This window comes from Dendrobates tinctorius, unplaced genomic scaffold (assembly GCF_039654945.1).
Source record: "Dendrobates tinctorius isolate UK_male_01 unplaced genomic scaffold, ASM3965494v1 ptg000384l, whole genome shotgun sequence".
NCBI classification, from domain to species: domain Eukaryota; kingdom Metazoa; phylum Chordata; class Amphibia; order Anura; family Dendrobatidae; genus Dendrobates; species Dendrobates tinctorius.
In genome coordinates, this window is record NW_027362050.1 from 970,320 (window position 1) to 995,374 (window position 25,055).

Here is a 25,055-nt window from a genome sequence, read left to right on the forward strand (position 1 = left end):
ACGCGTGCATCGAGAGATGATGTCAAGTCTACGTTACCTACCGGGTCACCCTGCATGAGCAATATGTCAAACTATTCAGAAGTAGAGACAAAGATAACCATTCCCAAAACCCACCTAAGATGTCCCTGAGGACAATGTTACTCATCTCAAGCCCCTCTGAAATCTGGCATATACACCTTTAACCCTGAAGAAGGATGAAGTTTACAGACAACTGGATTGATTTGCACAAAAATAACTTAGTTTCCATTTAAATAGTAATTTATGTATTTATTTATTTTTTTTAAGAGTTAATATCAGTAAATGAATCATAATCTCAGACTAGTGGGTGGGTACACACAGGATGATATTACTGAGCCACGGAACAGTCAGCAGAATAGCATTTAGTGTTTCCCATTTACTATATAAACAGTAAGTATGACTATTACTTCCGTGGAAATCTCCATTCGTTTCTATGTAACATCAGTATTATAAAAAAAAAAAAAAAATCAGAAAACTTCCATGTTTATCAAAGAAAAAAAAAGGTCAGCTGCTCAGCTACCATCATTCTCACCCATAAGGTGACGTGAAGTGTCTCGCCCCCAGAAAACTGCCTCTCTGCACAATACTGCATTCATATAAAAGCCCAAGCATACAGAGCCTCATTTATACAGAACGATCCCAGAAATGTCTCTTGGAGAGATCTAAGACTCACAGTTCAATTTTCTTTTACGTTTTATGTACCTTCAGGGCATCATGCACACAGCATATGCCAATAAAATCAGTTCAGATGTTTTTTTCTATGTTTTAACTTTGTAAGAAACTACAGTCTGTGTGCTTTTTCTTACAATGGAATAACTAGCCTAGGTCACCATTTGCCTCTGGCATGTGTTGTAGATTTCATTGGAGGTTTCTGTCGGGGAATATTCTGAATCTTTATTAGGGCTTGTGCACATAGCCGTATTTCCGATCCGACAAAACATCAGATCGCACGCTAGGACCAATGTTACTCCAAGCGGTTGGGCACGTCTGATAGTTTCCTCGGATTGAATTGGTCCAAGGAAAAAAAAAAAATTGCAGCATGCCCGAGTTGGATCCGATTATCGGATGACACTTGACCATGCATGTCAATGAATCTGTAGAAAACATCGGATTGCACTTGGATGATATCTGAGTGCAGTTTGATTTTCATGAACTGATAGAATGGAAAAGATGGGAGACATTTCCCCCCCCCATCCGAAAAATTCAGATTACACTATTATAAGAGTATGATTAGCATAATCAGATTCTCTCGGATGCCAAAAAAAATATGTTGGTGTGACCCTTGCCCTATTGTTACTATCATCTGATGCAGGGCAGGGCAGGGCAAATATCAGGATCTAGGTGGCCGATGGGCTGTGAAATTTGCAGCCAGTCTCCAATTTTTAGGGTTGTTTTCTATTGATGCTGTTTGTCTAGCTGCTTAGCAAATCTGGAGTGGGTCTAACTGGGCCCTAAAGTCTTCAGCACTGCTCCTTCATATACGGTGTTATTGAGGTATTCTCCTCCAGCAGGTATGGGCTCCAGACATACTTATAGGGACTGTGTGAGACACTTCCACCATACAGTGCACATGGCAATGATGTGTGCATGGACTTTTCATCAGTGTAAATTTTTCCCCCCTCATCCACTACCTCCTGATGGAAACAATATTTGCCTACTTGAAGGGAACCTATCAGCTAGTATGTACATATGGAAGCAGTGGAATCGCTGTGGTGTCACTTGTTCCTCAATAAAAATTTCCATGCGCTTTTTGTACTAGCAATGATCAATCTAGTACAGTAGCTTTATGATAATCAGGCTGGAAGTGCTGTGGGGGCATGAAAGTGCACTCGGGCAGGTTCTTCCAAGTTCTTTGATACATTCGATGGAACATCGAATCTCAACGGAAAAGGTATCTTTTTTGTCAGAAGACACACCACTCCCTTCATATGGTGTTTTCTCTCTCTCTGGGAGGAGGTGGAGGGCTAAATCAGACCGCTGGGTCCCCAATTGTTCATCCACCATGTGCATCCAGTGTGTTCCATTCACATAGAGGACTCTGGTGATAAGCAGGACACCCAGAAATCATACATTTGTCACCTATCTATCCCGAGCGTTACTGATAAATGTATCTAGAGGGAAACACCGCAAAAGTAGCAGAAAAATTGCCACATGCAAAAGAATTTAAAAAAAAAAAAAAGAGGAGCTGAAAGCAAGAGGATGCAGTAAATAGATAGAGCAGAGAACGCGGGAGGAATATAGATGATGTGCACGGGGAGGAAAGCGAACAATTTATGGCTCTGGTGAATGGAGAAAGAAATTGCAGCAGGATCTATAAATAGAGGAGGGAAAAAACAGCCACATCCCAATGTGAAGAAAAAAATATAGGGAAAAAATAAGTCGCTCCTTCAACAAGTCGGCCATCATCTATTTTTGGTTTGTAGCAACCAGAATAACGAAATCTGATACGTTACTCAGTAATCGTTATATCCTGGTAATTTCACTGATGCGGAAAGCGGCGGATCCAGCCGGAGCCAATCCATCATACTGTGCATCCATTAAAAAGAAAAGCGTGAAATATGAGTATTTGTACATAGTAATTAACGTCTTGTAATGCAGAGCAGAGCGTTCCTGAGAGATCCAAAGGCAAAGCTAAGTCTATAGCCATCTTAAAAGGGGTGGTCTTCTGTGGGCAACCCCTTGTTGTTACACAAACCCCATGATAAATAGATCACAGAAGGACCATATGTTATCTGCACGACACGGGGAAGCACCAAAGAAATACGATAGCATTACGTGCATCCAAGCAATATAGTGACATGTAACAGTGTATTCACCATGACGTGGTATTATGTTGGTCATCGGCGGTGACCCCTTTTTCCGCAAAACATTACTACCAGCGACTTTAGTCAATGGAACACGAGAAGTGGTAATAAAAAAGTTCTTTCCTCCAGAACTAATTTTTTTAATACATGTATTGACGTAATAAAACTTTCAAGGCTTGTTTAGATTAAAGGGATTAAATAGGACTTTTCTAATTTTTCCCTATGGGTCTAAGAACTTACAGTCAGGTAGTTGCCCATTGTATTTATTAAAGGGATTGTTCGATCCAAGGCCAAGGTCACACGTTGAGCATTTGGTCACTATTTTCCATCAGTATTTGAAAGTCAATACCAGGAGTGGAACAATCAGAGGAAAAGGATAATAGAAACACGTCACCGCTTCTGCATTTTTTTTTCCCGATGCAAACCACGCGGTCACAATCGCACGTGCACTATTTGCACTCTCGCCGAGTAATCTCATTCGGCTTCTCTCAACAGAGAAGAATCGAGAGAACTGCCGGAGACTCGTCAGCACGTGTGCAGATGACGTACATGGTGCGGGGAATACCGGGGAAATCACAGTGCGCGCATGGTGCATGTACACCGTGAGGCCAGTTTCACACGTCAGTGTCTCCGGTACGTGTAGTGACAGTTTGCTCACGTACCGGAGACACTGACACACGTATAGATCCATTCAAATAAATGTGTCTATGCAGATGTCAGCGTGTTTTCACGGACCGTGTGTCCGTGTGCAAAATACGCTGACATGTCCGTTTTTGTGCAACAGCACGGATCACACGGACCCATACAAGCCAATGGGTCCGTGTAAACACGTACCACACACGGATGGCGTCCGTGTGCGTTTTTAGAAGTCAGAGTTAACATTGAAACCAATTTTTTCAATACACGGATCACACACGGATGGTACACACGGACATACGGATAGTACACGGATCACACACGGATGGTACATACGGACATACGGATAGTACACGGATGGTACACACGGACATACGGATAGTACACGGATCACACACGGATGGTACACACAGTACACGGATCACACACGGACATACGGATAGTACACGGATCACACACGGATGGTACACACGGACATACGGATAGTACACAGATCACACACGGATGGTACACACGGACATACGGACAGCACACGGATCACACACGGATGGTACACACGGACATACGGATAGTACACGGATCACACACGGATGGTACACACGGACATACGGATAGTACACGGATGGTACACACGGACAGTACACGGATGGTACACACGGACAGTACACGGATGGTACACGGATGGTACACACGGACATACGGATAATACACGGATCACACACGGATGGTACACACGGACATACGGATAGTACACGGATCACACACGGATGGTACACACGGACATTCGGATAGTACACGGATGGTACACACGGACATACGGATAGTACACGGATCACACACACGGACATACGGATCACACACGGATGGTACACACGGACATACGGATAGTACACGGATCACACACGGATGGTACACACGGACATACGGATAGTACACGGATCACACACGGATGGTACACACGGACATACGGATAGTACACGGATCACACACGGCTGGTACACACGGACATACGGATAGTACACGGATCACACACGGATGGTACACACGGACATACGGATCACACACGGATGGTACACACGGACATACGGATAGTACACGGATGGTACACACGGACATACGGATAGTACACGGATCACACACGGACATACGGATAGTACACGGATCACACACGGATGGTACACACGGACATACGGATAGTACACGTTTCACACACGGATGGTACACACGGACATACGGATAGCACATGGATCACACACGGATGGTTACACACGGACATACGGATAGCACATGGATCACACACGGATGGTACACACGGACATACGGATAGTACACGGATCACACACGGATGGTACACACGGACATACGGATAGTACACGGATCACACACGGATGGTGCACACGGACATACGGATAGTACACGGATCACACACGGATGGTACACACGGACATACGGATAGTACACGGATCACACACGGATGGTACACACGGACAGTACACGGATCACACACGGATGGTGCACACGGACATACGGATAGTACACGGATCACACACGGATGGTGCACACGGACATACGGATAGTACACGGATCACACACGGATGGTGCACACGGACATACGGATAGTACACGGATCACACACGGATGGTGCACACGGACATACGGATAGTACACGGATCACACACGGATGGTGCACACGGACATACGGATAGTACACGGATCACACACGGACATACGGATAGTACACGGATCACACACGGACATACGGATAGTACACGGATCACACATGGATGGTACACACGGACATACGGATAGTACACGGATCACACATGGACATGGATAGCTCCATTATCTGGATGTGTGAGGCTGAGTGCAGACGGAATTTTGAGCCCTGCGGATTTTTCCGTGCAGAATGGAAGAAAACCGCAGGTCAAATGACCTGCATTTTTCCTGCGGATTTCTTCCATTTTTCACGCGGTTTTCATGCGGTTTTCCATTGTGGTTTTCCCCCTGCGGATTTGGTAACAGGGGAGATAGAAAACCGCACAAAAGAAGTAACATGCTGCGGATTTTGTACCGCAGGAAAACCGCGCGGAAAAATCCGCAGCGTCTGCACAGCGGTTTTTTTTTTTTCATTCATTTTAAAGGTACTGTACATCACAATGCGGATATGCAACGTTTCTGCGCGGTAAAATCCGCTGCGGAAACGCTGCAAATCTGCATCGTGTGCACATGGCCTGAAACTGCCCTTATGCAGTCACAGGTGCAAACTTTTTTCTTTCGAGAATGGACAGTCTTCTTTAACATAGGGTCATATCAATTTTTTAAAAGGTGGGTGTCCGTCCTTCTGATATAACTGCACTCTATGGTGACGGCAGACTTCAGGATCCTGACCACATGCTGTATTGCCGGCGAAAACGCTAACACCACATGCTGACGGGATTCTGAAACCTGAGGTCTGGCAGAGACTGAATGGAGACTTTTATCAGAAGGATGAACAATTCCTTTAATTACTGAGATACAAATATGAATGACAAAAACAGAATGAAATGAATGAAAACAGAAGAGAACATTTTCAAATGGAAATGACATATCTTATATAGGTCCCCAATCACCCTGTACCCTCCTCAGTCAGCCGAGCTCGCTGTCGGAACCGAGACCCTCCACCATCACTATAGTGACTGATCGGGGGGTCCCATAGACACTGGCGGACCCCTGGGGTTATGATTAATATAGGATAAAACATGAGAGGGGGAAAAAAAAAAAGAGAAAACTAGAAAACCAGAGAGAGAGAAACGAAAAGAGATAGAATGAAAAATTAAACAGAGGGAAAGAGAGCGCGCGCCCAGCCCTATCCTCACACCTCCATATGGCGGACGGTCCTGTCCCGGCGACCTTGGATTATTGTCAGTGACAGGCCGCAATGGCTGGAGAAGCCCCCCGCTCCCGGCCCCAGCACTGACCTGCCGCCAGCTCACACGCTCCTCTCTGCACCACCATGTGCTTCTGCCTCTTCCCACACTCACACTCATCCTCCCTCCCCGTCCACTGCGGTGTCAGCAGTCACTATGGAGACTCGTTGTAACCCGAGCCCGCCGTCTCCGCCGTCAGCCCTGCTCAGACACTTCCATTATTACCTCAGAGGTGACCGGAGAGAGGACACCGGAGGTGCGGAGACCGCGACGTCTCTTCTCGGGGACAAATTGCGGGAAAAAAATTAAAAAAGGCGCGATAATTATTCCCGCGCGATCCTGTCACCTCAGAGGACGAGGAGGCGCAGACAGCCGAGGGCCCATCATCTGTGGAGAAGAATGGCCTCGGAGGAGAGGGGGTTTCCCCATTATTTTATTATTTTTAGTTACTTCTACCTGAGCAGGTAATATTTTTTTTTTGCTCCCAGTTTTTGCCCTTTCATAGTTTCCTTTTTTTAAGTCTTTTTTTTTGTTATTTTTCCGTCGCTGTCGTGTGTTTTGGTGGGTATTTCTAGCTGTAGTTATGAATAATGAGGTTCATTATACAGTACAATGTTCTAAAAAAAATGGGAAAAAATTCCAAGTGAGGTAAAACAGTGAGATAACCCCCTATAGGATCATTGCTTTTTGTGCGGGGGGGTTTATCGTCTTCTCATCTCCTCTCTTCTCCGCCTTGCTCTGTCTTTGGGGCGTCATGGCCGACGTCATGTTGATTGATTGCCGCTTCAGCCTTAGGCCTCTTTCACACTTCAGTTTTTTACAATCAGTCACAATCCGCCAGGTTTTGAAAAAAACGGATCCGCAATTTTCTTTTGAGGATCATTTTTTTCCCCATTGACTTACATTATTGGCGGATTGCCGTCCGTTGCATCCGTTTTTTTTGCGGATCCGCCAAAAGTTGCTGTCCGTCACCATCAAAGATTTCAAAATGGAGCTTGCAACGTTTTTTTCTCTGGCGGATCCTCCAGACACTTTTAACCCGAAATTCTTTCTGGGTGCCGGACCAAAAAAAAAAAATCTCTCTCTCTCTCTCATGCCATCCGTTGTCATCAGTACTAAAACGGATCCGCCATCCGTCCTTTTGGCGGATTTTGACTGATGCAAAAAACTGAAGTGTGAAAGAGGCCTAACACGGCGGGGAGTCAACTGACATCAAGATGTCATCCGAGCTCAGACCAATGATTTCTACATACTAAGATGCATGGCCGAGTGTGATCCGAATATCCGATACAACTCGGGCATGCAGCAATTTTTTCCTTGGACTGGCTCAGTCTATGGAAAGAATCTGACGTGTGCGCTGCCTCATAGACTAACATTGGTCAGAGCGCAATCCGATGCTTTGTCGAATCACACGTGGAACAAAAATACGGCCATATGCACGAACCCTTACTCATACGTTTTGTTTTTATCCCCCGCTACATCCCGGAGTGCGATGAGGAGCTGAGCTCATTCCATAAATTGCTAATGTCATCTGTGTTATGCAGGGTGGGTCATTTATATGGATACACCTCGGTGGGCCGACTTCAAAATGGCCGCCCTGGTCACCACCCATCTTGAAAAGTTTCCCCCTCCAATATAATAATGTGCCACAAACAGGAAGCTGATATCACCAACCATTCCCATTTTATTTAGGTGTATCCATATACACGGCCCACCCTGTACATCCATCTCTCCTTAGATGGAGCGGTCAATCATGAGGTCATATGTACACCTAAATGGTACCAATAAGGACTACCGCACTGTTTGTGCTGAAAAAATATTTATATTTTTTTTAAGTAGTAAAAAAATATATAAATACACCTATACATATATTACCATGATTGTACAGACCCATAGAGGAAAGTGAATGTGTCTTTTTTTTTTTTTTTTTTTACAAAATGAACATTGAAGCAATAAAAACAAAACAGTCATAAAATTGCTTTTTTTATTATTATTATTATTATTATTAAATACTCTCCACTTGGATTTTTTTGCCACTTTCTTTTCAATACATTGGTACCATTCAAAACTACAGATTGCCTTGCAAAGACAAAAAATTTGACCTATGCAGCTAATCATTGCCTGATGACTGGCTACAGCGGTCATCGAATGACTCTCACCAATAAAAGCTAAGAGACCAAAGGAAAACATCCTGAGGAGTACAGTGGAGGGGCACTGATAATGGTAGGTGAGTATTGAAGACCCCAGTGTCACCAGCAAAGGAGTATTCCCTTTCTGACTACCACAGTCAGTAACAACCTCATAAGCCGCAGAGTCCAAATACAGGAAGGGGAGGTATGTATCCTATGCCCACAGGTTATTGTAAGTAGATGGACATATTGCTCACGTTCCACCTTGAAGAACAACTTTAATATTGTATTGTGTAATGTGAATTGTGACACGTTATTGTTGTACGTTGCTCGACCATAGGGAGAGTTAGAGTTAAGTTTGGGATTAGCCCGGAGTGGGAGGAGCTAAGCTATAGGGACAGAGATCAGGACCTAGCATGTGTCTTGAGTAAGCCTAAGGTCTAGAAAGTAGCAGTGCTACATTATTTGGGTGTCCTTAACATGAGAGGAGACCATGACAGAGGATAGTGATATCCTAATAGAAAGAAGGAGAGATGTGAACAAAAGGCAGAGTAATTGATTTTAGACGGGTCCAGGGGACTGACACCTAGCACTATGGCCCAGAGTTAGTAACTCCGATAAGTACTGGCCATAATGGCAATATTGTTCCCTAGAGGGGAAAAAAGACACGGAACGTGCTGTGGCGTAAGACGAGTACCTCACCCATGGCAACCGCCCTGCGCCACATTACACTATAATGGCTCATCCCATATGTGAGGAAAAAAAAGGTCCGATTTCCGGACTAAAAAAATCGGACGAGTGTAAATGCGATTTCCGTGCGATTTTTACACAGTACATACGTATGACATGCGCATGCAATGCGGTTTTAACATGAGCTTTTACATACAGCAGTTCTCTCTATGTAAAAGCTCATGTTAAAATCGCATTGTAATGCACAACTGTACACATCGTTTTAAAACCAAATTTTCTTTAAAAAATATATATAAGATTAAAAACTGGCAAATGATCTGTCGCGTACAGTATAGAATAGGTTAAAATAGAATAGATATATACATATAGAATAGGTGTGTATATGTATATATATATATATATAGATAGATCAGTGACACATATATATATATATCTTTATATTTCATAGAGAGATACATAGAAGAAAAGTCGTTAATTCATTTGTTGGCTTCTGTAAAATCATTGCAGGAGCCCACAGGATAGAAGACATGGTTTACATCCATTAAACACATGCAGAATAGTTAGATATATAGATTCAGTGACCAATCCAATTAGTATAGTGTGTGTACAAATTATGGGACATGTATGTAATTAATGATTTTTTTTGGGGGGGTGGCGTGGGCTCCCCCGCAACTTTCTGTGCCAGAGAGGGAAAGCCAGCGACTGGGGGCAGATATTCATTCATAGCCTAGGAAGGGACAATGGTTATTGTGCCCCCAGGCGCCCCAGAAATGGTGCATCTCTAACATGCGCCAATTCTGGCACTTAGCCTCTCTCTTCCCTCTGCCCTGTAGTGGGTGACATATGGGGTAATAGTTCTCCTGTAATAAAAAAAATAAAATAAACCAACAATATACTACCATACCTGTCCGGCGTTCAGTCCCACGCCATAATCCATATCTGGGGACTATACAGTTTAGAACCAGGAGCGGTGAAAATCGTCTTAGAGATGTGCCATTTCTGGGGCGGCTGAGGGCAGATGTTTGGAGCCAGCGGGGGGCAATAACCATGGTCCCTTCCTAGGCTATGAATATCTGCCCCCAGTTGCTGGCTTTCCTTCTCTGGTGCAGAAAATTGCGTGGGAGTCCACGCCATTTAAAAAAAAAAAAAAATCATTTATTAATTACTTACATGTCCTATAATTTGCACACACACTACACTAATTAGATGGGTCACTGACATCTTTATATCTAACTATTCTGCATGTGTTTACTGGATGTAAACCATGTCTTCAATCCTGTTGGCTCCTGCATTGATTTTACAGAAGCCGACAAATGAATTACCGGCTAATCAATTTATCTCTGCATGAAACATAAAGACATATATATATATATATATATATATGATATTTACATCTATTCTATGTGTATATATCTATTCTATCTGTTCTATTCTAACCTGTCAGTGTGATTTTTCAGTAGCCGCATATGAATTGCCGGCTTTTCAAAGGACACCGGTGCGTAAAAATTGGACAGCACTCGCATGTCCGTTTTTTCTCTTGCACCCATTGACTTGCATAGGCAAGTCTCGTCCAAAAATCACAGCAATACGCAGCATGCTACGATTTATTTCTCAGTCTGATTTCAGCGGAGAAAGAAATTCGCAGAGGAGATGTCACCTATTGAATAATATTGGTCCAAGTGCAATCCGATTTTTTTTTTTTTTCGGATGCTTATTTACGCACATATTCAGTTACAGGAATGCACAAAATAGCGCCCTTGTAGATTGTTTATTTACATTTATTTATTTTGACAACACGGGGATAAATTATCTAATGGGATTGCCAACTGGCTTTGTTAGCACTAGAAAAACTTTCAAGGAGCGGATGAAATTAGGCAGCAGGTATACAATTATTTGGCTCTGATGTGATGGAAACAGGGAAATGAAGCAAACGTAAGGAAATTAGTGGCCCAAATTGTGTTGACATCTTTAAAACATGAGATCTTATAGGATCCTTTTAGTATGTAATAGTTAAAACCTTCAAAAAAGAAGGCTAACCAGTAAGCTCCAAACACAGCAATGGGCACCCCATGTTCACTACTGTAATGTGCTTGTGAAACGAAGAGTAGCCCCCCTAGACAATCGCACAGAAGAGCTGCTTTAGCACAAATAGTTTTAAAAACCTATATACTTATCTACCAATCCCCCACCGTGCCTCCATACGGCCACCTTGGTTCCCTACCAGTAGAGGGAACAAGAAGACAGACAGGGAAACTGGGCAGCAGTTTGGAGGACTGTCAGACATCATCAGTAAGTGTGTTTTTATTTTATTTTTTTCTTTAGGCCTAGTGCAGGCCTGGCTCTTAGCAGTGATTCTCAGCTTGGTAAGCAGCCTAGAAAAATGCACGGTGTTCCTCATCAGACCTGTGTTTGTCCAGTGATGAAGATATTCACTACAGAAGTCTCAATAGCGGAATATGAGACAATTTACATGTTTTTACTATGTGTTTTTAGTATGTATTTTTAGTACAGAAAAGATTTGATTCTGTGCTTAAAATTTTTTACTTGCCTTCTTTTAAAGTGTTTTTTTTTTCTTTCAAGCTCTTATAGACGCACAATGGGCATGAGTTTTCTTGAAATCACATCCACCTTGATTGGACAGATAAATGCAGCAGATTTTCTGCACAAATAATGCAGCTGAAAAAACTCAGCATTTACACTAGGTGTTAACATGATCTAGGGATGATGGACAATGATTCTGATGTTGTAACCTCAAAGGCTGATTATTACACCATAAGAAATGATAAATATGTATCTCCCCTTCATAAGGAGGCAGCTGTTTGGTCATTTTAGTGGCGGATGATTAAGCCACGATCACTGGATTTACTGGGTTTAGTACGTCTGGCGTTTTGTGCTGACTGGTGCCAAGGTGCAGAAGTGTAAGGAATTTGATTACTCAGTGGCTGTTCTCCCCTATTGTTCGGATGACTTCCACTAACAAAGGGAGAGACTGACTATAAAAACAATTCCCTAATATGCAATGAAGAAGAGTGTGAGCATATTTCTTAATTATGTTCACAGCTTTGATCACCATACAGCCATATGTAATACTGGCTCTGCTCATAAACAAAACCAGGAATATATCCATTAACCCCTTTTCCTGCCCTAGAACACCGGGTGATGCCATCAGAGGCGAAACTGGAGTCATATTAATAAACTAGATACATTGCCATAATAAAAGAGGTTGTCCACTACTTTTACCTTTTGCCTTATTCTTAGGATAGCTCATCAATGTCTGATTGGCAGAGGTCCAGCACTCGGCACCCCTGCTGATCAGCTGTTATCAGTGCTGCTGTCCTAAAATAATCACTTGCGAAGCTTGGCCATCTACTTATAGTGGCTGGTACTTGTTACTGCTCATCCGCCTCTTTAGCTCAGAAACCTGTACTTGATCATAATCTATCCAAATAGTTGAGCCTAATAAATGGCACTTCAAATAGACTACACCATCAAAGAAGAAAAATGAAGTTAAGCCATAAAATGTTTAGCCTTTATTACTGCATAATAGCAAAGAGATAAAAACATTTAAAAGGAGATACATATCCAATAAATCCTTACAAGGTAAATATGCACATACATCAGTATTTGCAAAAAAATCACCATGAAAAATTCATGAATATAACAAATGTGGCTTAGTGCCACAGTAATAGTATTAAGCTTGCATACTAGTGATGTAATACTCCTATGCACTATGGTATGCATGTGTACAGACTACACAAAGTATAGAAAAAATAGCCCTTTCACACCTAATGTGGTATATAATCGCCAAAAATAAATTTTTTCATGGGGCCATGCAATATCTATATATATAATTGTCTTATCATGTCTGTCTGTAACTGAAATCCTGCTTCGCTGATTGGTCGCGGCAGTTAGGCCGTGACCAATCAGCGACAGTCGCTTAGTCGTCGCGGCAACACGGCCGCATCGCTTATTGTACAGGCACATTACAGCCGTTAAAGGCATCCGTGCTGCGTCGCTCATTACACATTAATTATGCAAATTGTCTCTTCAGAGAGGAAGAGGACTAGAACTCTAGTGCCACCTATTGGAGGTAGGAATCCTAAAAGTCAATGTTGACCCTTTAACGAGCCTAGTTACATGACTTAGGATAAAAGCCAAGCCAGAATCTCCATTTGCAGACACTGTGTTTCAGGGTACTGCTCATTACACAGGCACAGTCCTGTACATATACAATACATTAGGTAAGAGCAGAACAGTGACTGCAGCTCTGGGTGTAACAGGAGTACAATACATTAGGTAAGAGCAGAAGAGTGACTGCAGCTCTGGGTGTAACTGGAGTACAATACATTAGGTAAGATCTGAACAGTGACTGCAGCTCTGGCTGTAACAGGAGTATAATACATTAGGTAACAGCAGACCGGTAACTGCAGCTCTGGGTGTAACTGGACTACAATACATTAGGTAAGATCTGAACAGTGACTACAGCTCTGGGAGTAACTGGAGTACAATATATTAGGTAACAGCAGAACAGTGACTGCAGATCTGGGTGTAACTGGAGTACAATACATTAGGTAACAGCAGAATTGCAGCTCTGGGTGTAACTGGAGTACACTACAGTAGGTAAGAGAACAGAGACTGCAGCTCTGGGTGTAACAGGAGTACATTAGGTAACAGCAGAACAGTGACTGCAGATCTGGGTGTAACGAGTACAATACATTAGGTAACAGCAGAACAGTGACTGCAGCTCTGGCTGTAACAGGAGTATAATACATTAGGTAAGAGCAGAATGGTGACTGCAGCTCTGGGTGTAACTGAACTACAATACATTAGGTAAAAGCAGAACAGTGACTGCAGCTCTGGGAGTAACTAGAGTACAATACATTAGATAACAGCAGAAGAGTGACAGCAGCTCTGGGTGTAACTGGAGTACAATACATTATGTAACAGTAGAACAGTGACTGCAGCTCTGGCTGTAACTGGAGTACAATACATTAGGTAAAAGCAGAACAGTGACAGCAGCTCCGGGTGTAACAGGAGTATAATACACTAGATGGTGGCCCGATTCTATCGCATCGGGTATTTTAGAGTCTCTGTTAAAATAAAAAATAGTTATATACTCACCTTCCAATGGCCCCCGGACTCTTTCATTCCTCACCACGTGCCCGGCATCTTCAGGTTCCAGTAATGCTTAGCGAGAAGGGCTGAAGATGACGTCATCCTCGCGAGAGCGCGACGTCATCAGCGGTGTTTCGCGCAAAGCATTACTGAAACCGGAAGGTGCCGGGAGCGTTGAGAGGAGAGAAAGAGTCCGGGGGCCATCGGAAGGTGAGTATATAACTATTTTTTATTTTAACAGAGACTCTAGAATACCCGATGCAATAGAATCGGGCCACCATCTAGTAAAAATATAACTGGCAGTCCAATGAACAATCATATATGGTTATAAATACAAGTCAGCAGTCCAAGCCATAAATGACTCCAGTTTAGTATACACTTAATGCATGTAGTAAAATCCAAGCTAGCAATAGAAATAGCACAATGGCAAGTTAGAGTAACATCCAGCCAAGGATTGCTTATGCTGACATGGCAAACACCAGCCAAAATAAAATACAACACTGCCTAAAAGTTATCTCAAACAAATGTGGATGAAATAATGTTGACATATATATATATATATATATATATATATATATAGCGCACAAAAGCAAATTAGCAGACTAAGGGCGGTTTCACACGTCCAGATATTTCAGATATTTCCGGTACCGGTAAACACGGTCCTGGAGCAATCCGTGTCCGTGTGGACACGTATACCATCAGTGTGTCATCCGCTTGCGATCCGTGTGTACGTGTTTTCCATCCGTATGCTGTCCGTGTGTCATCCGTGTGCTGTCCGTGTGAATACGTATCCAAACCTCAGGTTTCTATGTTCAAATGAAGGGTTAAAGCGTCAATTGAAAGCTTTAAAATGGGAAAGGCGTGAGCCATTAGTGATCAGTGTTTCAAAAATTGACAAAAGGGTTAATACAATGACATATTAGCTTAGGGTTCTGTGTTATTATTCCTTTGGCCTCACAAATATGTCTATTTCAAATGAGGCGTTGTTGTGGTTGGCATGGCTTGTGTCACGTCGCTTTGGGGTTCGCCAACTTATGCTTGGTCAGGAACCATGGGGAAAGAAAAAGCCTATGGGTTCACCCTATACTATTACTCCGTGGGGCACATGGTCATTTTACCAAGTTGTATGTTGAACTTCGCCAATACCCATTGAAGTTTGTGGCTTTTTGTCGCCTATCCATTTCTGGATTTGACACAATTCTGTAGTTTTTGCGTCCTTACCTTCTCAGACAAGACACCTGCATGCGACTAAGCATTTCTCCGGAGGAGCGTTTGCTAGTAACCTTGAGGTAACTTTTGTAAATCACACATTTGACTCAGGCTTTCACATTATATTGTATAATGTTTGATTTCCATAGGTTACCCACTAAACATTATTTAAACAGCCATACATGTCTTGCTTAACATTCTTCTACAACTACAGGCCTAAAAACAATTTGTCTATGACGTATTACTATTAACCTAATCCTATTACCCTCAACCAAACTAGTAACATGCCAAATTTCAGACCTGGCTATTCTAACTTACACCTATGTGCTTCCTTCATGGTTGTTCTTTAGATTTTAGTCAACATATCTGTTATAATTATATGTGCTGTCTGAGCTTCACTTTGTTAGGATTGTTTTCCTTTCCATCATATTCTGTACCTTTTTAGTATTGTTAGACACCTAAACTATTGTTTTGTGAACAGATTCCTGGCTACTGGCAATTCATTTTCTTTCCTCCATTTTGAGTTCCTCCTTGGAACGTCAACCATATCCGGGATTGTGCGCTCAACCTGTGATCTCTTATGGGCCAAGCTGAAGAGCCGATTCATGCCTCAGCCAACCACACAAGACTGGGTGAGGATTGCTCAGGGGTTCATGGAAGCCACAGAGTTCCCTAATTGCGTAGGTGCCCTTGATGGTAAACACATTCGTGTGAAGAAGCCCCCAAAATCAGGGTCTCGTTACTTTAATTACAAAAAATATTTTTCCGTAGTGCTGCTGGCAGTAGCAGACAGCAACTCCTGCTTTGTAATTGCTGACATTGGGGCATATGGGAGTGCCTCTGATGCTCGCATCTTTTGATATTCCAGATTAGCTAGGCGACTTGCTGATCAAAATTTTAATGTTCCCCAACCATGTGTGCTTCCTCCCCACCTGCACCATTTATTATGGTTGCTGATGAGGGTTTTGCACTGTCCAGGCATCTTCTTCACCCATTTCCACGTCGACGTTTGGACACCCGTAGGTGCAGTTTCAACATGCGACTCATGAGAGCATGTCGATTGGTTGAGTGTGCTTTTGGGATCTTTACTAGTAAATGGCGTATCTTTGAAACACAAATCCAGATGCACCCAGACAATGTCCAGCCAGTCATAAAGGCAGCAGTGATTTTGCATAATTTTTCAAGAAAACAAGAACAATCCTTGGATGTTTGGATGAGGAGAGAGTGGTAAATGTGACATTAACAGAGGAAGGTCAGCGTGCTACCCAAGGTGCTCAGTCTGGCCTTCAAGTTAGGAATCTATTTGCTGATTATTTTCTAACACCAGAGGGTAGTGTGCCATGGCAAACTGAGATGAACAACTAATGTTAGCTTTACATGTGTCTTAATTTTCTAAGTGTCTTTATGAATTTTTTGTGCCATTTGGCTAATAATTTTGTTAGGGACTCACAAGACAATGAGGACCCTTGATGTTGGTTGCGGCCTTAAATTTTATGTTAGTAACAGATACCTGGCCTTCACAAATTCTTATGGTTAACTATACCAAATAACTAATACCTCATTTTGGTTAATTTATGTCTTGGGTTAGGCTAATGCTTACTTGTAGGAAAGTATGTTTTGGCAGCAAGAAAGAATGTGTCTGCAAAAATAAAGACCACCCTGAAGCATTGTGTGTGGTTTGGAATGTTATTGTGACACATGACGATCAGCTTGAACATACATACTGACATTGCTTTATTCTCTAGAAATTGCCATTTCTCAAGCTCAATAGTTTTGCACACTTGAGTCTGTGACATATATACACATTAAAAATATTTGAACTGTGTGCAAAGCATGTCTTCTATCCTGTCATCTGATGTTCTAGCACCCAACCCGCCAGAGTAATGGTTGCCTTGTGAGTGTAGAAAATATATACATCTATGTATGTGTAGTGTCAACATATGTTTTTATATCCGAAATATATGTATATATACAATACCTACATATATCTCATTGATATTGCAAGCTGTCATTGTGCTTGCTATCTGCGCCACATGATTTGCCACCTTTGACAATGCAATTGGTGTGTCCAATACCAACAGCGCTCACCTAATGTAAGTGTTGGATTGCTGAACTTGTTTAAGCCAGGGACTTCTATTGTGTCTTGTCATCTTAAAAATTACTCTAGCAGCATGCTGAAATTTGTTTTCATTAGTATCCTAAGCCAATGCGAGCTAGCTAAATAATAAATTCACACACTATCATTGCTCAATATAGGTGTAAATGCCAATACATTAGGATTTGTGCAGCATTTCACAAGTTGACACTAGTGTGAATGAGCTGTAACAGTCTGACAAAGTGTGAACAAACTGTGTGCCCATGATTGTACCTTATTTAATTATAGTATATTTCCAGTAATGTATATTGTTGGCCATGTGAACAAAATGTACACACATTTAATAAAGATGATCGGCTATATCTACATTGTTAGCAATTGCTGTGTGCCATTACATTTTAGTTTTTACATAATAAACAATGTACTAAATGTGAATGTTTTCATGCCTGTTTGATGTAACAGATTCATTTGTAAAAATAAAACAAAACACAGGAACAATTAAACAAATTGTTTATTTTTGGTTCCAACATATGGCTTCAAAATGTGTTTTCCATTCCAACCAGAAAAAATAGAAAGCTATGTATTTAGCTTACAATACAACAAGAGTCTCACCTCCAACCCCCCCCCCCCCCCAAAAAAAAAAAAAAAAAAGAAAAAAAAAGGGTGCAAGCCCACACACACCCAGACATATACCAAACATTTAGGGCGATATCAAAACTATTACAGATAATGAAAGGCTATACAGGAGCCAAACACTCAAAGTGATGGCCTATTAAAACAAAGCACCTTTATAATTTTTGGGAATGTTGTTCTGACTGCATTTTTGGGGTCCTCAACATATTTAGCAAGATTAGTTACAAATCAACTAAATCACTCTGACTAGAGAAAGACTCGTCACTGGGATTGAGTGTGCTTTCATGTTCTGGGCTGGCAGAGTGTGTGCCCATTTGACCTTGAAACAATTGGCCCTGGACTGTTGGTCTTTGATGAGGTGTGGATGTGAACATTTTAGGGGAAACAGATGGAGATGGTGGATAAGGTTGTGGTTCCAAAGACACTCCCAAAAAGGATGACTGGACATGTTGTGGGTGAACTGAAGTACTTTCTGACTCAGATATCTGTCTGGCATAGGATTGTGATGTAGTATTCTCACCTCTTGTCAAATGGCTGTGTGTAACAAAATGCTCAAACACAGGTGTCTGCTGCCTTGCTGGTAGAGTATAGGGCTGTGGGTGGGAAAAACTAACAGCACTACTATCACCCACAGAGATGATGGAAGGCACGTTTTGAGATTGTTGGCTGTAGGTGCTGGTGGGGGCAGACCCTTGGACATAATGATGTCTGGAGGCACGGGAAGGAGGAACCAAAAAACTGCAAGACCTTTTTTGTGAAGAATGTCTTGAGGCAGGAGCTAACAGGGCTGTGGAGTCGGAGTCGGAGTTAGTTTTGGTTGGAGTCGGAGTCGGTAGAAATGTTCCTCAAATATAGGAAATGTTACTCAATATAGGAAATGTTACTCAAATATATATGTTCTATCAAACTATGAACAACAGTGATAAGCAGTTCTGCTGGAGATAGAGACATTTCTTACTTCTTGTGTGTCACTGTTCTCCACTGCCCTTGTCTAATCTTATACTTGGTTAACCTCATGCTGCCCCAACCCCCCTACTTACAATGTATGAAACTGAAAGTGAAAATGTGTTCCAAATTCTTAGTAGTAAAGCTCCTCCTCTAGACTAGATCATACTAGGTGTGCGTCTTCCAAGCATCTCACAGCTGCCTGCTACTCAGAAGAGGAAGACTGTAAGAAGTATTATCCTTTCAACAAACTTTGTTTTTAGGAAAAACAATTGTTATTTGGATTGTGAATGCAGAATTAAAAACCTGAGAATGTCAAAGAAGCATCACATTAAATCAGCTGTATTTGAACATTTCACCATCACTCAAGATAGAAAACATTATGTCTGTCAGTGTATGACAAATGATCCAGACGAAAACAAATGCTGTGAAGCCAAGATGAGTGCATATTCAGGCAAAGATAAAAATGCTCCTACCAGAGCTTCTAATCTAAAGAGACAGTTACAGCGCTTTCATCCAGAAGTACTGAAAGCAGTGGATGAGAAAGACTGCATCCAAACCAATGAACCAGTGCCCAGCTCTTCCAGCCAAACAAAGGAGCAGAGAACTTTGCAGCCATCAGTTGCAAGATATTTTGTCAGTGACAAAGTTACTGTGACAATGACAATAGATACATTTAAAAAACATCATAGAGCTTGTTGTAAAGGATAGTGTGCCTATTTCATTATTTTCACGACCAGCTTTTATGTGTCTGAATGGGGAAATGGCACGCAAGCTTGGTGTTTCTCTGGAGAGAGAGAGTATTAGAAAATTAGTAATCGAAGAAGCTTTTAAACAAAAGGAAGAACTTAAAAAAACTCTCAAGGGACGCTTTCTGTTTCTTAAAATGGATGCCTGCACACGTCACAGAGTGAACTATTTTGCCATCAATGTCCGATTTGTTTGTGACAAAAATGAAATAGTTACCAAGACATTGGCAGTAAAAGACACCAAAGCTCATCACACCAGTGAGTTTCTCCAGGTCTTGGTGGAAAAGGTTCTGCAAGACTATGAACTTAAAAAAGAGCAAGTTCTTTCTGTCGTAACTGACTGCTTCAAATATGATAAGTACTATTAAGCTAATGAATGAGAGTAATGATGGTGACCAGCAGCTAGAAGAACATTCTGGGTCCACAGACACAGAAATGTTTGAAATAGAGGAACACAGTATTGTAACTGAGGAGCAAACTGAAGTTGCTTCAGATGAACAGCAACATGATAGTTTAGATGATCTTGTTGAAACTGTGTCAATATGTTCTTTCATTCATCACATGCGCTCTGTTGTGCATACGCTACAGCTGGCTATGAGACAGTCTGCAAGAAGGACATGCTGCTGCACTGATTGGCAAGGTGAGAAAATTGGCTACTGTTGCCAGAACCCCTAAAGTTGACTCAATTTTGAAGAGACGTGCTGGAAAAGGGGCAATTATTGATCAAGCCACACGATGGGGCAGTACTTACTTAATGATTCAGCGCTTGGTTGAACTGAAAACCTTTCTTGTAGACATGGCTAACCCTCAACTGACGCTAAATGAAAGTCAGTGGAATCAGGTGACTGAGCTGGAAAAATTGCTAGAGCATCCATTTACAGTGACTAAAAAATTACAAGCAGAGGACTTAACTCCAGGTATTTTCTTAAAGGAGTGGAAGAACCTGATGTTTCGCCTGTCCCAAAGAGGAGGGTTAATTGCAAGTGGCATTGCTACATCAATGAAATGGAGAGAGGAGCTACTATTACAAAATAACATTCTTTTGGCAGCTGTTTATGTAGACCCAATGCATCGGATTCTTCTAGATGATCAACAGCTAAGTAAAGGAAAAGAAGCTCTGTTTGAAATAGCAGTAAGGATGAAAGGGTTGCAGAACAGTCAGGAGGAACAAGAAGAATTTGGTCGTCCTGCCACATCTTCACCCTCATCATCAACTGATGAAGAATTTGATTTCGAAAAATATTTGGATCACAAGGACCGTGCAAAGCGTTCCCGCATAGAAGAAGAGTCATCCCCATCAAGGAACACAGCCAGTACATTTCAGCAGAATTTTTCATGTGCACTATAAGAAATTGAGAAATTTGACCGTTCATCAAAAATAACAGTGCAACAAGCGATTCCTCTGTATCCTGACATTGTCAGAGATGTTGCCCGAGTGGTTACTGCTTTGCCACCAACACAAGTTAGTGTAGAGAGGTTGTTCTCTGCTCTCAAAATAATTAGATCAGATTTGAGGGCATCCATGAAGGAGGATCTGACAGAGGCAATACTTTTTCTGAGGACAAATTTATAGATTTCTTCTTATTAACTGCATAAGTGTTTATTGCATATTTACTTACAGTTTAGAAAAGTTTATAAAAGTTATTTGCTATATTCTAATTGTATTCGAATAAATGTAGTTTTTGCTCTAAGTGGTCTGATTACTTATATGATGGTGAGAAACTGAATAAGCACGATGTTTAATATTTTACAACAGTAAATTTGTTGTTATGAATTGGCCATTTATGAAGGAGTCGGAGTCGGAGCCTGATAAAATCTCGGAGTCAGAGTCGCAACTGTGGCTTACCGACTCCACAGCCCTGGGAGCTAAAGACCCAGAAGCATGGCCGGCCATTTGGCCATAACATTGGCTGGAGGCAGGAGCAGGGGGGCCAGAATAAGGACCGGACATTTGGCCATAATGTTGGCAGGAGGGCCAGAATAAGAGCTGGACATTTGGCCATAATTTTGGCTTGAGGAAGGACCAGGAGGGCCAGAATAAGGGCCGGACATTTGGCCATAATGTTGGCTTGAGGAAGGAGCATAAGGGCCAGACATTTGGCCATAATGTTGGCTTGAGGAAGGAGCAGGAGAACCCGAATAAGGGCCGGACATTGGGCCATAATGTTGTCTAGAGGAAGGAGCTGGAGGCAAAGGAATGGATGCAGCCATGCTCTCAGCTTGTTGTGTTGCTGTGATAGGTTCGGCCCGTGAGGATAGTGTTCCAACATTTGGCACATCTCTGATGTTGGTATCAGATGCCATTTGTATGGGAAGCTGGCCAGCTCGCCATTGTTCTATGGGCCCTAGAAGATGGTTGGGTTCCTGCTCTCCCTGACATGCAGCAATGAGTGTCAACATAGCAGCCTGTACATGTTCCTGCCGTTCTTCAGGAACTTTTGCTAGGCAGTGGGTGAGGGACCTACAAAACCGCTCTACTGAATTTTCGGGTGTCAGGGAATTCAGGATGCTTAAAACTCGCTCATCAATCAGCTCAGGCAACATTCGTGTGTCTTCATGTCGCCTGTTTCGTCGATCTCAGAAAGTGTGGGCAAGATAGCGAGGGATATTGGCTGTTGATCCTGCCTGTGTTGCTGGGGCTGATGATGTTGATGCTGCCTGTGGCGCTGGGGCTGCTGCTTGTGATGTTGCTTCACCAGATTGTTGTGTGCTTCCCTGAGCAGCATCAGTGGAGGCTTCACCGGCATCAGACAACTGTTCAGGCTGTGTTGGTGGAGTGTGGTCCGCTGGGGGTTCGGTCTCTGAGGCTGAGGTACATGGCAATGATCTGTCTGGGGTGGGCGAATCAGATTGGCCTTAGGAAAGCTAAATTGCGGTAGTACACATATTGCCTCTTCTTGGAAGCATCGGTAGTGGAGGGTAGGGGATTAAATTCCCGCCTGAACTGGTCCCTCGCTGAGCGCCAACGCCATTTGACCAAATCAACTGTTGGTAAAGTGTTAAAAATGCAAAAATTACAGAAAGCACAACATTAAAATATTATTTCAATACCAACATAAGATTTTCAGCTATGTTGTATTTCCTAATGTTTGGTTTCTGGATCATGATGGCTTAACAAAAATATCCAAACAATAACAAATCCACTGGCGCTGACCACTACAAGAGACGGCCTGGTGGTACCTAGGCATAATCTGTGCTCAAACTGTCAAAATAAAACATAGATAAATTAGAAAATAATGTACTGTGCTCCCCAACTGCATACAAATTGGGCTCCAAAGGCACAATGTGTTTAGAAGTGAAACAGAACGTAAATTCATTTCAAATGTCTCACAAAAAGCCTACACTTCTCAGGAGAGTGAAGGAAATAAGAATCAAACACGCCTGCAATAATACTGGTGCACTGTAACAGGCTACTGCTGCAACACATAGAGGCTTACCCTGACTCTGGCAGAAGAGCAGGTGCCGTCCTGTTCGCAGTAAGTAGGCCACAATGGGACCAATGGGTGCAGAGCAGGCAGGGATGAAGAGAAGTGTAGACTTTTTGTGAGACATGTGAAGTGAATTTACTTTCTGTTTCACTTCTAAACACATTGTGCCTTTGGAGCCCAATTTGTATGCAGTTGGGGAGCGCGGTACATTATTTTCACAAAAATGTCCAAACACTTTTGACCTGGACACTAAGACTAAGAAGTGTGTGACCATTTTCATCCATGCTGTGACCCAAAATGTGATGTTTGTTCACCATGCCCATGTATAAAATCCACTTAGAAACAACATAGCCTGCCAGACTTGTGGTGTGTAGAACACAAACCTTCACACAAGTAAAAATTACCAGCAGACATGTAAGGGCTTGCAGTGTGTAAAATATTTTGTGTGGTGTCCAGAATTAAGTCTAAACTGTTACCCGGCGGAACACGCTTAGAAAAATATAAATAAACGTGTTCGCCACCCGGGGTCCTCCGTGTGGCAGATGGAAAACCGCAGCTAGAAGACACAGAGCACTGTGGCGGTAATGTGCACAGGGTTCTATATCACCCACGTGCAGTCAAGAAGTCTCTGTTAAGTGCACAGAGCTGCTACAGGAAAAATAGCAAAGTAACGCTGAACCTGTTAGTAACACAGGGACTCAGCGACACACATGCGGTAGGCAAAAACCGGAGTAGTTAAAATGTCACTACATCAGACACCTACCGTAGTAACAAGTGTGCTGGCGTCGCAACCGCGGACGCAGAAATAAGCTGCAACTGCAGCGCGGCGTGAACAGAGCCGCAAGCAAGGCGCTGCAAGGACGCTGGCGCAATGCAGGACGCTTAGCTGCTGCACAAGGTGTGGCTGGAGCGCGTTGGCACTAGCGCTGCTACTGGCGGCTGCCCAATCACTCACTCAATCGTAATGTCAGAGGGAAGGGGTTTCATAATAAGCCATCCACCAGTCCAAGCATACAAAATCATACACACAGCAGCAGTATGAAAATACTAGCGCATAGCGGAACAGCCATGCACACTTTTTATAGTGTACGGGACCTTCCTGAAGTCTCCATAACCCTGAGCTGGACCAATGGAATCAGGAGCAGGACCTGAGCACTTGACTCCTGAGCTCCAATGGGAGGTTGTCCCAGGAGCATGCTCAGAGTATGGGGTGAAGGACTTAGCCTCCGGTGAGAGTTGCTGAAAAGCAATCTCCTATGCAATCTCTCCTGCAGTGGACGGATAGCAGGAGACTGCAGGATGTAAGGGTCTAGATCTCTGCATAGCCAGGGCAGAAATCTGACTCCTAACATAAACCTTCAATTTAGCACACTCAGACAGATTCAGTGGTGGGTCAACCAACAAATGTGACATACAAACAGTCCAAGTGTGTTTTTTTTTTTTGGCAATATGTTGTGTATGGGCGCTTAATAGTAGTATGAAGCACATGATGATCCTTACATGTAAACTAAGTCATAGGCGATCACCTTCTCATTTAAACAACGTAATTTACACTTGCAAGGCTAATTTTTTTTTCAATTTGCTTCGGAAATTACAAGTGGCTAAATATGGCAGCCTAGTTAGGCCAAAGCCCCAAAAATGTGAGACATCTGTACAGATATGGTTTTATACAGTACCGACTGTTAAATATGATATAAC

The 25,055-nt window shown here is 42.5% G+C and overlaps 1 protein-coding gene and 1 long non-coding RNA gene across 6 annotated transcripts in view; one reads left to right on the forward strand and one right to left on the reverse strand.

Moving 5' to 3' along the window:
• The window catches only part of SLC29A2 (solute carrier family 29 member 2), a 67,120-nt gene extending 60,451 nt beyond the window's left edge, over positions 1 to 6,669 (reverse strand). Inside the window, exon 1 of one of the 4 annotated variants that reach the window (XM_073563273.1) lies at positions 6,590 to 6,669. The gene's annotated coding sequence lies outside the window, so the exon portion shown is untranslated. Of the gene's footprint in view, positions 1 to 6,415; positions 6,507 to 6,589 lie in introns of those variants that run through there. The other 3 variants (XM_073563272.1, XM_073563275.1, XM_073563274.1) reach the window with 3 other exon arrangements.
• Positions 6,670 to 6,688: 19 nt separating this feature from the next.
• The window catches only part of LOC141076022 (uncharacterized), a 173,643-nt gene continuing 155,276 nt past the window's right edge, over positions 6,689 to 25,055 (forward strand). For both annotated transcript variants that reach the window (XR_012227395.1, XR_012227394.1), the window contains exon 1: positions 6,689 to 6,828. This is a non-coding gene — a long non-coding RNA (uncharacterized lncRNA). The remainder of the gene's footprint in view (positions 6,829 to 25,055) is intronic.